The sequence below is a fragment of the Callorhinus ursinus genome, unplaced genomic scaffold (assembly GCF_003265705.2).
Source record: "Callorhinus ursinus isolate GAN/ISIS: 27379988/994484 unplaced genomic scaffold, GSC_fseal_2.0 scaffold10, whole genome shotgun sequence".
NCBI lineage: Eukaryota > Metazoa > Chordata > Mammalia > Carnivora > Otariidae > Callorhinus > Callorhinus ursinus.
The window spans coordinates 36,765,768-36,781,344 of record NW_027397072.1 but is presented as its reverse complement, the minus strand read 5'-3'; the positions used below and the strand labels follow the sequence as shown (position 1 = coordinate 36,781,344).

Here is a 15,577-nt window from a genome sequence, read left to right as displayed (position 1 = left end):
TTTTGTTGTCGGTGTTTACCTTAGAGAAGAGGCATCTTATTTATGTAGAATTACATATTTAGGTAAAAATCCATATTTAAGATCATGTCAGATCTTACTTAGACTATGGATAAAATTGGCACAATCTTGGAATCCAAAGAACCTTCTGTTTCATCTGGTTTTACCTTCTGCTTCTAAACAGCTGTTTGTTCTGTTTGATAAAGATTTCAAAGTAGACTGCTTGAGTGAAAAAGAGGAAGCAGCAGAATAATAAGTGTATTATAATGCCTGTCTGTCAACATACAAACACACACACACACACACACACACACACCCCACACACGCGCGCGCGCATGCACACACACACATATACGTAAAATTCTGAATGGCTTATAGAAGACAGTCATTTTCTAAATCTTGCTTTCCTCTAATGTGTGATTATTTTACATTGAGTTTATATTACTTTTACAATTAAAACTAATAAAGATCACATGTTAAAGACGATCAGACACTAAGATACTCTTTGCAGGGGAGGTTTTCCTAGTAATGAAATATTTTCCTAGTTAAGCTACATACACTCTCTCATCACAATTTATTCTCATTTCCTTTGGTTTTTGTTTTTCCTGGAAATGGAGTGGACATCGTCTTCTCTAGATCAGCGGGACTATGCATTTGTTTTTACTTTTTGTTGTGAAAATCTCAAACAAAGGAAGCAAAAGGGTCTACTCAAGCCCCATGTCCCTATCATCAGTTTCCATAATTATTCACTTTCCACCGTTCTGATTTTCTCTTTACCTTCTTTATCTATCTTCTACTGACACCTCAACCAAACTAATCTATATATAGTTCTTTTTGGTTTTGAGGTACATTTTATATACCGTAAAATGTATAAATCTTAACATTAAAATTTTGAAAAATAGATAGGACTGTGCAACCCATGCCCTTATGAATATACACAACATTCCAATCAGCTGAAACAGTGCCTGCATCCCCCTTCACGGTCAGTCTCCACCTTATTTGAATATTTTTACAGAGAGGTTTAATGGATGGCACAACATGCTCAGCATCATCAGCTTTTAGGGAAATGCAAATTTAAATCACACTGTGATAACATTACACATATTTTAGGACGGCTAAAATGAAGAAGACTGACCATACCGAGTGTTGGCAAGGATACGGAGGAAGAGAATCCGCACGCACTGCTGGTGAGAACAGAAAATGATACAACCACTTTGGAAAAACAGTTCAACATGCCCCCACCACGTGTCCCAGACATTTAATTCCGAGAGAAAAGGAAGTGCAATGTCCATACAAAGACTTGAACACAAATGTTCATAGCACCTTTACTTGTAAGAGCCTCAAACTGGACACAACCCAAATGTCCACCCACAGAGGAATGAGGGAAAAAATGTGGCACATCACTACAATGGACTACTACTCGGAAAAAAAAAAAAAAGAAAAAGAAAAAAATGATTTATTGATAAACACAATATGGATAAATCTCAAAAACAGGGGTGCCTGGGTGGCTCATTGGTTAAGCGCCCGACTCTTGATTTCTGCTCAGGTCATGATCTCAGGTCCTGGGATGGAGCCCTGCATTGGGCTCTGTGCTCAGCAGGGAGTCCGCCTGAGGATTCTCCCTCTCCCTCTGCCACCCCCCCCAGCTGCTCGTGATTTCTCTCTCTCTCCCTCTCAAATAAATATAAATAAATAAATAAATCTTTTAAAAAAAATCTCAAAAACAATTATGTTGAGTGAAAGAGACCAGACGAACAAAAAGGCTACAGACTGTATATTCCATTTATGTAAAACTGTAGAAAGTGAAAATCTATAGTGAAATGAAACAAAGAAGTAGGGATGGAGGGGGAAGGGAAGGGAGGCCTGGGAGAGATATACAAAGGTGCATGAGGAAACTGCTGGGGTGATGGCGATGTTCACTGTATTGACGGTCGGGATGGTTTTGTGGATAAACACATACGTGAAAATTTAAACAGTACGCTTTAAGGATGTGCAGTATTTCGTATGTCAGTTACACTGCAATAAAGCTGCTTCAAGAAAATAAGGCAATGGAGAGTATCATGACTTTGTTCTCATATGATTGTTCTCTCTCTGGCCTGCAAACAGGTGCACACAAAATCTACACATTGACCTGGAGCCTGCTTGACAACACCTCTGCAGCATTATGCAAATCACTGAGAGAGAGAGACAATAGTTATGTTAGAAACCACCAGAATATGGTTGTTTCCACACACCTTTTTTTTTTTCGTTTTCAGATCTGGGTTGTCTGTAGCACGTGGCTGCCAGTTAACCCAACGTGGGGCTTTTCTCTTTGGTTTAGAGAATCTGAAATCGAGCTCTGCTGGAGTTAAATCCCTGTGGTGGTTCGTGGGTGTGGAAAGTACCTATGGCTGACCACAAGCTAGTTCCCTAAGACTCTATCAGTGTCAAAATAACTGCTGCATCCTAGGTTGTTTGCTTAAAAAAGAAAAAAAAAATCCCATGATCTTCACTTCAACCACTTCTAAATAATCTATAGGACATACTTCTTTTCTGTTCTCATAATTTCCTAACTTTTAAGATTTTGCTTTTTTCACTCTGCGGGAGATCTTGTCTCACTAGAGAATGGTTCCAACATTATGCTCAGTCTCGCCTTCCCTCTTCTGCTTCCCTGAGCAAACCTCCCAACCCAACTGTTGTGAAGGGGCCCACCCTGAAGGGCTGTTCTTGGCACCCCAAATGTACCAGGTCTTGTCACTAAGGTGGCCCCGTCTGGCCATAACCATTTGAAGCAGCAGTCTACTTCTTACTGGAAAATCTGGTGCCTTTGCAAGAGCTTTCCTAGAATTAACCACACCAAGGGGAGGTGGGGCGGTGAGGCAGAGAACCAGGGGCCTGGGTGTACAGAACCCCTCATCAGCGTCGCACCTCATCTCTGCTATAACATCCTGAGGGAACCACTGGACTTTGTATCTGCAGGAGAAGGGGAAGAGAACAGTGACGGCATTTCCTGTCCCTTTCCGGAAAAAGATGCCATGCCAGAGCAACATTCCAGCAGACTTCTAAGGTCAGTATCACCCCATGTTACAGATGAAGCTCGGAGAGCCTCAGCAGCTCATGCGCCCCAAGTCTCAGAGAGATGGAGCAGAGCAAGGATTGAAACCCAAGCCAGTCTGGCCAGAGGACCCACATGCTTTCTTCAACTCAGCATGCCACCTCGCCATGACTGCTGGGTCACCACCGATCATCACGACCACTGTGTTTCCACCACTTACCCGCACTGCCGGGTCACCACCACTCACCATGTCAGCCGGTCATCACTCCCCACTACTGCCTACCGGTCACTACTGCTTTATAATCACGTTGACAGCCGCTGGTAGATTTCGGTCATCAGTATTTTCTAGGTAATTGATACATTAGGTGTTCAGTTGCAAGACATATGCAATTTCCACTGGATATTTTCTGGAGGATCTGACAGATCTAGACTCAACTCTAGAACCTTCCAAGACATGACATAACCACATAGAAGGCTGAGCCTCCTGGATGTTGGGAATGCTGTGTCCTTATCCTCCAGGTTTCCCTACAGATAAATCCATTTGTCTACAAAGTCGAGGAGGCAGGCAGGGGACCTTCACACAGAACCTTTCAGGCTGGGGTAAGGAGCCTGGACGTCAGTCTAAGACAGATTTTGCACAGGAGGGGTGATATGATCCGGACTTCCAAGAAAGGAAGCTTAGCGACAGCAGCCCAGAGTCCACCGCAGTGGCTCTGGCAAGAGAGCGTGGGCGCCTTGGACTTGGGTGGTGCTGGTAAGAAGGAAAGAAACGGATACACTCGGAAATCATTTCAGAGGCACAGGCAAACTAGACTTAATGAGGAGCTGGATGTGAGGCGTGAGGGTGAAGAGAAGAACCAAAGCCGACTCACAGGATTTTGTCTGGAAAAACTTGAAAAGCCAAGACAAGACAGGAAAGAGTGAGATAAAATCAGATTTGGGGAAATCTTGTGCTTTGCTTGAGATAAATCTGAATTAGAGATGCCTGTTAAAATCAAAGTAGAGAAGGCCATGCATGTATGTGTGTACGGGCTCTGAACGGATACGGAAATTCAGGAGTCAGGAGCCCAGAGATAGCACTTCAAATAGCGCGAGTGGATGAGATCACCAAAGAGGCAGCGCGCAGAGAGAAGAAAAGTGAGGTGGGAAATGAACTCTGGACGCCACGGGACTTAGAGAGGAGGCAACAGCTGTGGCCATGAAGGCTGAGAAGGAGCAGGAGGAAAGCAAAGAGTGTGTGGTGTTCTGGAAGCAGAGAGAAAAAAGGGCATCCGGAAGGAGGGCTGTCAGTTGTGTCAAATAAGATGAAGGCAGACCTGCCACTGAATTTGGTAGCAATAAACCACAGCACATCGCCATGTAAATGGTTACATCTAAGCTACCGAACAGAGTATGATTTATTCTCCATATATGTAATAAGTACCTACTATGTGCCAGATAGTCTTTCAGGGCAGTGGGGTATAGAGATTCATAAGACCTGCTCTCTGCTCTCAAGGAGTTAACAGTAATGAGGAAGAAAGAGGCAATAACCAGTATTTTCATTGCTTTGTTATCCCAGTGATCTCGCAACAGTCTGGTACATCGGTTTGTGCCATTGTGCCATTTTACCAATAAGGAAAGCGAAGCAGAGGGAGGTCAAGATATGCCTCAGAGGGCGCCTGGGTGGCTCAGTTGGTTAAGCGACTGCCTTCGGCTCAGGTCATGATCCTGGAGTCCCGGGATCGAGTCCCGCATCGGGCTCCCTGCTCAGCGGGGAGTCTGCTTCTCCCTCTGACCCTCTTCCCTTTCATGCTCTCTATCTCTCATTCTCTCTCTCTCAAGTAAATAAATAAAATCTTTAAAAAAAAAAAAAGATATGCCTCAGATATTCGATGACAAAGCCAAGGCTTGACTCTAACATCAGACCTCCAAACGGGAATTCCCAAACATGATTGGGAAATGGCCAAGGACCAGGCATCTCAGCACTAGGAGGACCACTCATCTGAAATACAGATGCACTTAGGGTAAGCCTGATGCTTTCTTGTCCAGGTAGCGCAGACTCAGATCAAGTGCCCACAGCCACCCACCCAAGACTCTCAGATAAAAAGGTCTATACCTACATGATAAAAGTACCAAAATAATTCAGTGGGGGACAGAAAGTTCTTTTCTTTTTTTTTTTTCTTTTCAATAAATATTTCTGTGGCGCCTCGGTGGCTCAGTTGGTTAAGTGTCTGCTCAGGTCATGATCCCCAGGGTCCTGGGATGGAGCACAGTCAGCTTCCTGCTCAGTGGGGAGTCTGTGTCTCCCTCTCCCTCTCCCTCTGCCCCTCCCCCCCCTCATGCTCTCTCTCTCTCTCTCTCTCTCTCTCTCTCTCTCTCTTTCTCTCTGTCACTTGCACTCTCTCTCAAGTAAATAAGTAAAATCTTTTAAAAAATGTTTCTGAAGCAAGTAGATATTATATGGGAAAAAAATTCCTGACGACTACCTCACACCACACACTAAAATTAATTCAAGTTGGATCATAAACCTAAGTGTAAAAACTAAAACTTTATAGTTCAGTTTCTAGAAGAAAACGTGAGAATGTCTTTGTGATGTTGGGGGTGGGCAAAGAATTCTCAGGTCACAAAAAAGGCAGAGTAACCATGAAATTTAAAAAGAGGTAAATGTGAGGGGGCACCTGGCTGGCTCAGTCGGTACAGCATATGACACTTGATCTCAGGGTCTTGAGTTCAAGCCCCACAATTGGGTATAGAGATTACTTATAAAAAATATTTTAAAACCAAGAAAATACACAAAATATTTTGGGGCGCCTGGGTGGCTAAGTTGGTTAGGCATCTGCCTTCAGCTCAGGTCATAGTCCCAGTGTCCTGGGACCCCTGGGCACTGGGCTCCCTGTTCGGCGGGGAGTCTGCTTCTCCCTCTCCAGATCCCTGTGCTTGTTTCCCTCTCTCTCTGTCAGATAAATAAAATCTTAAAAAAATAAATAAAAAAGAGGTAAATGCGACTTCTGTTTATTAAAAGGCATCATTACAGAAGAGCAAAGGCCAATTAAAAACTGGGAGAACCTCTTCACTATACATTTAGCTGACTGACAACTCAAATCCAGAATGTATAAATTTCCTCACTTAACCACCAGTTGTCTTGATTGTATGCCCCTATATCACGCTCTTCCAGCTTTGGGAAAGGCCCTTCTGCTTGAAGAGGGTGCCCCTGACTGGTGGAGAGATGATGTTCCCTCAGCCATGTTGATCCCAAGAAGATGAGGACTTTGGGAACAAAGATTTTTGAAAAATTCAAGCCAGTTCATAGGTTCGCTTTTCTTTGCAAGTGGCAGCCAGGAGAAGGACCAGAGTTTCTGTGGTTCAGGACTCCAGACTTGCCCTGACATTTTTTTGCCAGGATTCTCCAGAGACACAGGACCAATAATTGTGTGTGTGTGTGTGCAGGTGCGTGCGTGCATGCGCGCATGTGAAGAGACTTATTTTGAGGAATTGGCTCACGTGCTTACGGAGGCTGGTAGGGTGGGTTGGCATCTCCTGGCTGGAGATCCAGGAAGAAGGCAAGCAGTCCACTGGCAGAATTCCTTCTTGTTCCAGGCAGATGTGTCTTTTGTTCTATTCAGACCTTTAACTGATGGGATAAGGGCCACCTACATTATGGAGGGCAATCTGCAATACTCAAAGTCCACCCACGAAAATGTAAATATTATCTAAAAATGCCCTTACAGAAACATCCAGAATAAGGTTGGAGCAGATATTTAGGTACTGTGGCCCAACCAAGTTGACACAAAACTAACGATTGCCCCAAGTGTGCTACTGAACTCTACCTACCTAGGGGAGACATGATCAGAGACTGACGGATTCTCACGGAGTTTGGATGCAGCTATGACAAGCCCACAACATTACTCCCAGGCAGCAAATGGGTCGGAAGTTGAGGCAGGAAATAGGAAAGCTGGTTTTCAGCTTTATGAGATGTGCTCCTGTTGGTGGAAGGTTGTGTGCCTCCGGTGGACTGAGGGAAAGATTGATTGATTCAGGGACATAAAATCAAGACAACTGGATAGCCTCGTGAGGCTCTCAGAAGAAAGAATCTAAAAGCATAAGGGAGACAAAATTAGGTTTACCTGATGGCCACTGTGTCTGAGTAGAAACTGGTGGATGAATGAAGACAGTGTAACAAAGGCAGCCCACACAGGAGGAACCCAAAGATATGATTAAGTGCTGTTCAGGCACAGATTGACCAAAACCAGGGGCTACTGGAGAAAAACAAAAAATTAGCATGACATAAGATTAAAAATGTCAAAAAATCCCACAGTGGTCTGCCTTTCCTCGTGGGATTAGAAAGAATTGTAGCAGAACACCAGCCAAAAATGGCAAAAGAAAGACAGGCTGCAAAGAAAACTCAGGAAGCCCAGACCACTGAAGAGGGAACTTTGGGGTCCAATGCATACTTGGTGATGTGCCAGTCTATGGACCCTCTTGTGGACCCCTAACCTTCCCTATCTGCACATATGCATGTAATATAGATTAGGTAAGTGAGGGTAGGAGATCTTTGCCCAAATTCCGTTATCTTACACTGTATCCCAGAATTCCTGTTGGTTTTGTAGGAAATATAACTACTGTAATGGATCTAAAAAATGCACAAATGGAATTCCGTATCTGAAAATTGTTCTAATTAACTTTTGATTTTTTGCCCAGTTAAAGACTTAATTTTTTGTAACGTCAGGTCTTGTTTAAACTTGTTTAAACAAGTTTCTTCTCATAATAGAAATTTGTCTTCAGTCTTGATACCTAATTGCTTTGAGGATTTTAATACCGAATTTTGTTTCTTTGTTTCTTTCTTTTTTTTAAGGCGGGTGGGGGGCAGTGGGAGAGAGAGAATCTTAAGCAGGCTCCACCCCCAGCCTGGAGCCAGATGTGGGACTCCATGCAGGGCTCGATCTTACAACCCTGAGATCACGACCCTGAGAGCACAACCTGAGCCTAAGCCAAGAGTTGGACGCTTAACTAACTAGTGACTCAGGTGCCCTGGAATTTTGTTTCTTATCTTTTGTCTGATATAATTTGAAAAATTATGGTTTTAATGCAGATAATCTGGAAGGGACAAAAGTATAATTCCTAGCAATTTTCATATTGATGCCAGTAGAAAAGTAATAAACGCATGCCAACTTATTTTGGCAAAAACATTTTTTTAATGGACAGGTACCTCACACAAGAGGATAACTAAATGGCCAATAAGCCCACAGAAATGTTCTCGAACCATTATTCATCAGGGAAATGTAAGTTAAAACCACAAAAGAAGTAACACCCATGCAAATGGCTGAAGACAGACCATACCAAGTGTTGACAGAGATGTAGACCAAGGGGAATTCTCACTCCTGGTAGTAATGCAAAATGGTACAGTAACACTGGAAACGTTTTTGGCATTTTCTTGTAAAATTAAACATTCACCTCCTGAGTCATGCAGCAACTCCACTCCTAGGTGTTTATCAAAGATGAGTGACTGCAAATGTCCACCAAAATGTTCCTAGGTCTTGTTTGCGATAGCTAAAAACAATACACAACCCACCTATCTATCCAAAGTCTATTGAGTTGTGCTAAAGCTGTTGTGCTAAAGCTGTTCAGTGGAAAACTACTCAGCACTGAAAAACAACAAACTAGTGATCATGCAAACTTGGATAATCTCAAAAACATGACACTGGGTGAAAAAAAACTGGACACAGAAAGTCTGAACACTGTATGCTTCCATTTTTATAAAGTTCGAGAACTAGGATGATAGAAATCAGATAGTGGTCCCTTCTGGTGGTGGGTGATGGACATGCTCCAGATCTTGATCTTGATGCTGGTGGTCGTGGAAAGCGGGTAAAACATAAGTAAGCATGTACATTTTACTGCATGTAATTTACATCTCAAGTTTAGTAAATGCTGAAGGAAATAAGTGGGGGGCGGGGAGCTATGCTTGTTTCCACATTCGACCATGTGTCAGAAGGGATCTCTGCTGGAGGATGGATTGAGGCTCTAGCAGCCTGGGGGGTCTAGAGCTGGCTTAGAGCCAAAGTTTGGCTGGTCTTTTCTTTAGCCAAGGAATCAGGGCCTCTCTCCACTTGACAGAGCAGCCTAGCCCCAGCAAGTGATGACGGGTTCTCTGTACAAAGTGCTGGAAGCCTGCCCCTCCCTTCGGTGTGGCCACCTCCTTGGCTAGCCTCCACAAGTCTCGGAAATCATTGACAGCACCTAACCAAAGCCCACAGGACTCTCCAGGCCTGGCCACAATTAGATGACACCGGTGTGACCTCTCAAGGGGGAGGTAGGCTTGCTTTGAGGTTCTGTGCGTGGAACCAGAACCACCTGCCCCTGCAGGTCTCCCCAGGCAGAACCAGAGCCAGGGGTTAGCGGCAATGGGACAATTCTTACTCACTGGGCTACTCTGGGCCGGGCCTCAAATCTAGTTTTCTTTCTCATGGGTTGGTGCTTCTCACCCCAGGGCAAGTCAGGATTCTTGCTCCAAGGGGCAGATATCTGAGCCAGACAGGCGATGCATGACTCTAGGCTCTGCTACCACCCCTGGGCTCCGGGTTTCTGGACAGAACGTGTGCGACACTCAGTCCAGACATGAAGGTAAAAGAGCTGTAGCGGAAATCCCAAAGAAGGCAATTAAAATGTGTTAACCAAAACAGGAAACGCTGCTGAGATAAATGAGAGTGTATTTATCTTCAGCTGTGTGATTTTATCAACACTTTTATTGTTTGAAAAGTCACATTTTATTTTACTTTATTATTTTTTACATAGTGTAAACACTGTTAGTTTAAATTCTAAGAATCAACCTCTGGGCAATGCTCAGAAGTCCCTTCTTTTACTGGGATATAATTGACATATAACACTATATTAGTTTCAGGTGTACAACATAATGATTCGATATTTGTACACATTATGAAATGATCACAAGAAAAAAATTTTGTGACTATGGTGTCACAAATTTTATTATTAATTTATTTTGAGAGGCAGGGAGGAGCAGAGAGAGCGGGAGAGAGAGAATCTTAAAGCAGGTTCCATGTCCATCAGAGGACCCCAAACACCAGGCTCTAGCTCAGGACCCTGAGATCATGACTTGAGCGGAAGTCAAGAGCTGGATGCTCAACAGACTGAGCCACCCAGGAGCCCCTATGTTTTTTAGGATTTTATTTATTTATTTATTTGCTTGTTTGAGAGAGAGAGAGCGGGAAGGGGTAGAGGGGAAGGGAGGTAGAATCTGAAGCAGACCCTCCGCTGAACAGGAAGCCCACTTCTTCCCCTGCCTGCCACTCCCCCCGTTTGTGCTCGCTCTCTCTCTGACAAATAAATAAGTCTTAAAAAAAAAAAAAAGTTATTTCCAAAACACCCAAACTTCACTTCTCACTTTTTCTAAATTCTTGTGTTCCTTCTCGATGGGCCTTTGGGGCAAGATTGAAACAAAACACAAACAAGATCAAAATAAAGCACACACACTTTGTAGCAATGTTGGAGCATCAGGTTCTTTGCTAGAGGCAAAAAAGGGATTTTTACTTATAAGAGATGCTGTTTCCTGAAGGAGGGAGATCATCAGGCCCTGGCACCGGTTTACTCAAAAAGAATTAGGAAGGAATATCCTTTGTCTGTGGTGACAAAATATCTCCCACCACGAGCAAACTCGCAGCAGCAGTACCCAGTGGGACAGGCTGTCACAGCGGGCCACTTCTCCGGATCCAAGAGGATTCTTGGGCACATACTTGGTGCTTCCATGGTGAACTGATGGAATGTGAGAATTAGGAACTTGCAAAGAACAAGTATAGTAGCCAGTAATCATCATCATCATGACCACTTTTTTTTTTTTTTTGGTCCCAAGAAATGTGGGGACAAAATGAAAGGATTTTGATTTCATTCATCCAGTCTCTTGTGGATAAAGCTTCCATGTGTCCTTATATCAGGAAGGCTCTGTGGAGGGGCCTGGTTAATATGCTGTAGTTTCCCATTCTGTGGAGTAACACGCAGCCATGACAAATAACGCTGTAGAAGAATACTTAAGGACATGGAAACGTGTTCACAATAGAATGCTGAGTGGAAAAGAAGGCCATTTTCTAGCGTGCACACTGCAATGATCCCATTTTCCACGTCTACCTATCCAACTTCTTTATCTCCATAGGTGCATACACACATACCTACCTTTAAAGGATGTGCACCAAAATGTCAACAGTGGCTATCTGAGTGTTTTAGTTCCTCCTCCTTGTTTATATTATTTGCTAGGGTCTTTTTTTTTTAAAAGTTTTTTTTATTTTTTTTGAGATAGGGTGGGGGGGGGAGGGAAAGGAGAGAGCCCAAGCAGGGGGAGTGGCAGGCAGAGGGAGAAGCAGGCTCCCTGCTACGGAGGGAGCTGGATGCGGGGCCCACATGATCCACAGGGATCATGACCTGAGCCGAAAGCAAACGCTTTACCGACTGAGCCACCCAGGTGCACCTATTTTCTAGGTTTTGTGTAAGATGTGTGTGAATTCTTATAAGATTGAAAAAAAAAAAAGCTAGCAAGGCACTGAAGGAGCTGAGAACCCCAGGGGAGTAAACTGGTGGGTACGTCTATACCACTATGATTTGAAGTCCCAGCTTCGGGCAGGTAGCCCACAAGCAGAACCACTTGCTTGCTCCCCTGACTATCCCAAGTACAGACATGAGAGCGAGACCCTTCCTACTGGCTCTAATGATTCACCTCAGTTACTGAGAATATTCTTGATATTTTCACATCCGTATTTTCTCATTTCACTTTCTGGAAAGAAAGCATGGCCGAGTATTTAGAACCGGACACCAGCACGAGCAGTCCACTCAGGCTAGGAGATGAAAGAAACCCCAGCTTGCATCCAGGCAAGATCGACCCTGCACAGGCTAATCCTTTGGTGGCCCTGCAAACAGACATCTTTCCCATCATTTGCAGGGGTTGCGACTTGCCGTTGTTTTGGGGGTGGCCCAGATAGTGGCCTTCCAGCGACTGGGCACTGGACCACGGGTAGGGCTGATATGGCACCCTTCATATCATATAGCCCCGGGGCAGAGGCCAGCCCGCCTTTCCCCTCAGCTCTGCCGGCCTTCCATTTACCCAGGAAGGGCGGCCAGTACCAGAGAGAGAGAAGGGCCTGGAGATACAGGGGACTGGGTGGGGTGGAGGGGGCGGGAGGGATGTCGCGCAAGCAAGCCTTCACCTTATCACCTGCACAGGGGGCTTTCGGAGAAGCCTCTGCTGTGCAAGGCTGCACCAATTAAAGGTGTGCGTGGAACCTGCCCAAATGTCCAGCCCCTACTGTTAAGTGAGTCACACAGTTGCCAGAGTACAGACAAACAGGAAAAAGCTCACTAGAAGACGACTTCCTCAGGGTGGGGATTGGGGTTTGTTTTGTTCGCCGCTGTCTCTCCAGGGCCTAGAACACTGCCTGGCACAGAATGGGCATCCAATACATAAAACCATCACTGCGTGCATGAATGAATGGAACTTGCTAGTAATCAAAGAAATGTCCACTACAGTAGTAACATGGCATTATTTTGTATATTAAGCTGCCCAAAAAATAACGCATGAAAAATACACAATCCTGGTGAAATTTTGTGAGATCTGCCATGTATCTGGTATTAATGGCAATATGTAGTAATATAACTCTTGTGGAAAACAATTTGGTAATAGAGTCATTTAAAAGTTCCTACTCAGTAATTCTAGTCCTATACATTCATGTGAAACAAATAAAGGAAAGGAAAACACTGCCTGTGTACAATATTCCTTAAAATGTAGCTTATAATAGCAAAGAGATGGAGGTAATCGAGTAGCGAGCAATAGGGATGGTCAAATAACTTGTGGTTATTGAGGTTTGGATCGTAGTGTAGCAAAGTGATAATTAAAAAAAGCAGGATGTGAAAGTGTCCACATACAATGAGTGCAACCATAAAATATATTTTGGGGAAAAGCCTGGAAGGATGGAAAGTTTATGGATCTTTATTCCCCCCTCTCAATTTTGTCCTGAAAACCTTTTTAACCAAAAAGAGCTTAACCGGGGGCGCCTGGGTGGCTCAGCCGGTTAAACGGCTCAGGTCAAGATCCCAGGGTCCTAGCATCGAGCCCCGCATCAGGCTCCCTGCTCAGCGAGAGCCTGCTTCTCCCTTTCCCTCTGCCTGCCTCTCTGCCTACGTGTGCTCCCTATCTCTCTGTCAAATAAATAAATAAAAAATCTTAAAAAAAAAAAAAAGGAGCTTTACCAAGTAAGACCTGTTTCCATGACACCATTCACCAGTAAGCGTGTATATGGCAGCTGGCCCAAGGCACTCACCCACTTAGACTGTTCCCAAGGGAGTGGGATTGGTCCCTCATCACCACGCCCTCCCCGCTCAGGTGGGTCCCCACCCCAGTCTCTGGGTAGTACGCCACTGGACAGCAGAGCCATGCAAGTTTTAAGGCACAGTTTGCCATGGGGTCATTCATCCTTGAGTATCAAACAAGTGTAGCTGTGGGAACATTATTTAGTATCGTCTGATCACAGATTGGAAAATGTTTACCAGAAATAACTCTTTGGGTGGTGGGAAAGCGGGCATTGAGTTACACTTTCTCATGGTGGTTAAATAAGCATTCTGGTTGCTTTTTTATGGTAAAACCATGCATGCATCAAGGCACATTTCTCTTCCTACGGCAGGAGGGCAGTATCCAGTTCATTTGCAAGGGGTATTAGGTGATTAAAATCTAAGAAGGGGGTCCATCCTGTGAAGAACCCTCGGATTCTTGCTGATTCAGCACTAGGTGGTAGCCCTTACTCTCACTGCACCCAGGAATCACTCGGAGAGCTTTAAAAATCATCGATCCCTGGTTCCCTCTTCCAGAGAATCTGATTACAGCGGTTTGGTGAACAGTCCAGGGCACTGGAAATTTTAAAAGCTGACAAGCCTAGACACAGCCAGGGTTGACATTCACTGTTTTGCGGTCTCAGTGGCCGAGATCTATGCTGAACGTATTCGGATTGGGTCCACGATGGGGCACGTTCTCCGTGCAAAGATGAGCAAGAATCCGCGTGACGCTTTGCAAGGTTCCGCTGTTCTGCTCTTAGCTGTCACAGGAAGCAGGGCACAGGGTCAGGAGGCCCAAGGGGTTATGGCTTACTGAGCCAACAGGCGGGGTGCAAAGTGTCACCCTACCACCTACTAGCTCTGCAAACTTGGGCAAGTCGCTCGCCCCACCGGGCCTCCATTTCCCCATCTGAGAATGGGATGCTGTCGTCATGCCAGCCTCACAGAGTTCTTTAGGATGTGATGAATCAGTGTGGGCAGACGCAGACAACTCAGGAAACGGGAATGCAGTTGTTCTCCGAGGTCGTCTGGCCATGTGGAAGAGTACTGTTACCGTTTGCGTTCCCGCAGAGCTGGGCCTCCCTTCCGACCACCCTTCCTGGACTGGAGAGAGACCTGCATAACTGCCCCTTATCTATTAAGTGAATTAGAAGCCTGGTGAATTAGTGGGTCTGTAATTTGCAGAATATAGGAAATGGAAAAAACAGGCAGGGGGAGACGTTGATGTGAAACTCTCCCGAGATCTCCACCTTCAGAGTTAACACAAATGTATTTAGCAAGACTCGCAGCCCATGCTCAGAAGAGAACCCGACCGGTTCAAGAGCAAACAGAGCTCATTCCCGGTGCGGAGGGGCAGAGTCGGTACGATTTCTGGGACCGGTCCAAGGAGGGAGCTCCAGACTCCACACAATGTAGGGAAATTGTCAGGGGGCCAGGAAGCTGGCCTCAAGTATATTCCTGCATGTCTTAATGACGATTTAGATGTTCTTAAATCCTGACATTGGAAAAAACTCATGAAGATCTGACAGCAGGGAGTGAGGAGCCAGAACTGCAGTGAGCTTCTTGCTGTCCCTCGGGGTCCTGACATTCACCTCTCCAGTGAGTCATTCCAGGGAAAAGGAATCACTTTTCCTTTGGTCATTTAAACTGAAGAGCAAAGAAGTAAACATGTTACATTTTAGGAAACGCATGATGGTCGCTGGCCACATGGAGGCTAATTTCTTCCTTTGTTCCTGGAGCTGGGCTGACCCTTCTTAGCTGACAAAATTAACCAGAGAATCACATCCCTCTCTCTGGTTTGGCCTAGAAGGGGTCTGGCCTCTGCCATGGTAAGTGTGGCTGACAAGCACTGGATGAGGCTTCTCGCTTCCTGGTTCAGCCATGGAAGTGGCTATAGGTCAAGGCCACACCAAGGGGACTGCAGTGGGCAGCCCACCCTGCCTTGGCATCCAGCCTCCCTGCCTTTGCTGTGGCCAGGATACTGCAAGCAATCGCTAGGTTGTGTTGGGTTCTGACTTGTGTTTTAAAATGAAACAAAACAAAACAAAACAAAACAAAACAAAACAAAATCTGCTTTTTTTTTTTTTTTTTAAGTGTGTGTGTAGTAACCATAGAAACCTTCTTTTGCATTCACTAGTGTTTTGGAAAAAAATCCCTCCTGTGTGTCTATCTGGCTTATGTTGTCTCCATAGAATTGTGGGCTCCCAGGGGAAGGGATCTGTGTCTTAGGGAGAGAGGGAGAGAGGC

The 15,577-nt window shown here is 44.9% G+C and overlaps 1 long non-coding RNA gene across 5 annotated transcripts in view; it reads left to right on the top strand.

Moving 5' to 3' along the window:
- The window catches only part of LOC112821020 (uncharacterized), a 300,721-nt gene that overhangs the window by 266,025 nt on the left and 19,119 nt on the right, over nt 1–15,577 (top strand). For 3 of the 5 annotated variants that reach the window (XR_012379725.1, XR_012379723.1, XR_012379727.1), the window contains one exon: nt 1,108–2,098. The exons of the other annotated variants lie outside the window; for them this stretch is intronic. This is a non-coding gene — a long non-coding RNA (uncharacterized lncRNA). Of the gene's footprint in view, nt 1–1,107; nt 2,099–15,577 lie in introns of those variants that run through there. 5 annotated transcript variants of the gene reach the window in all.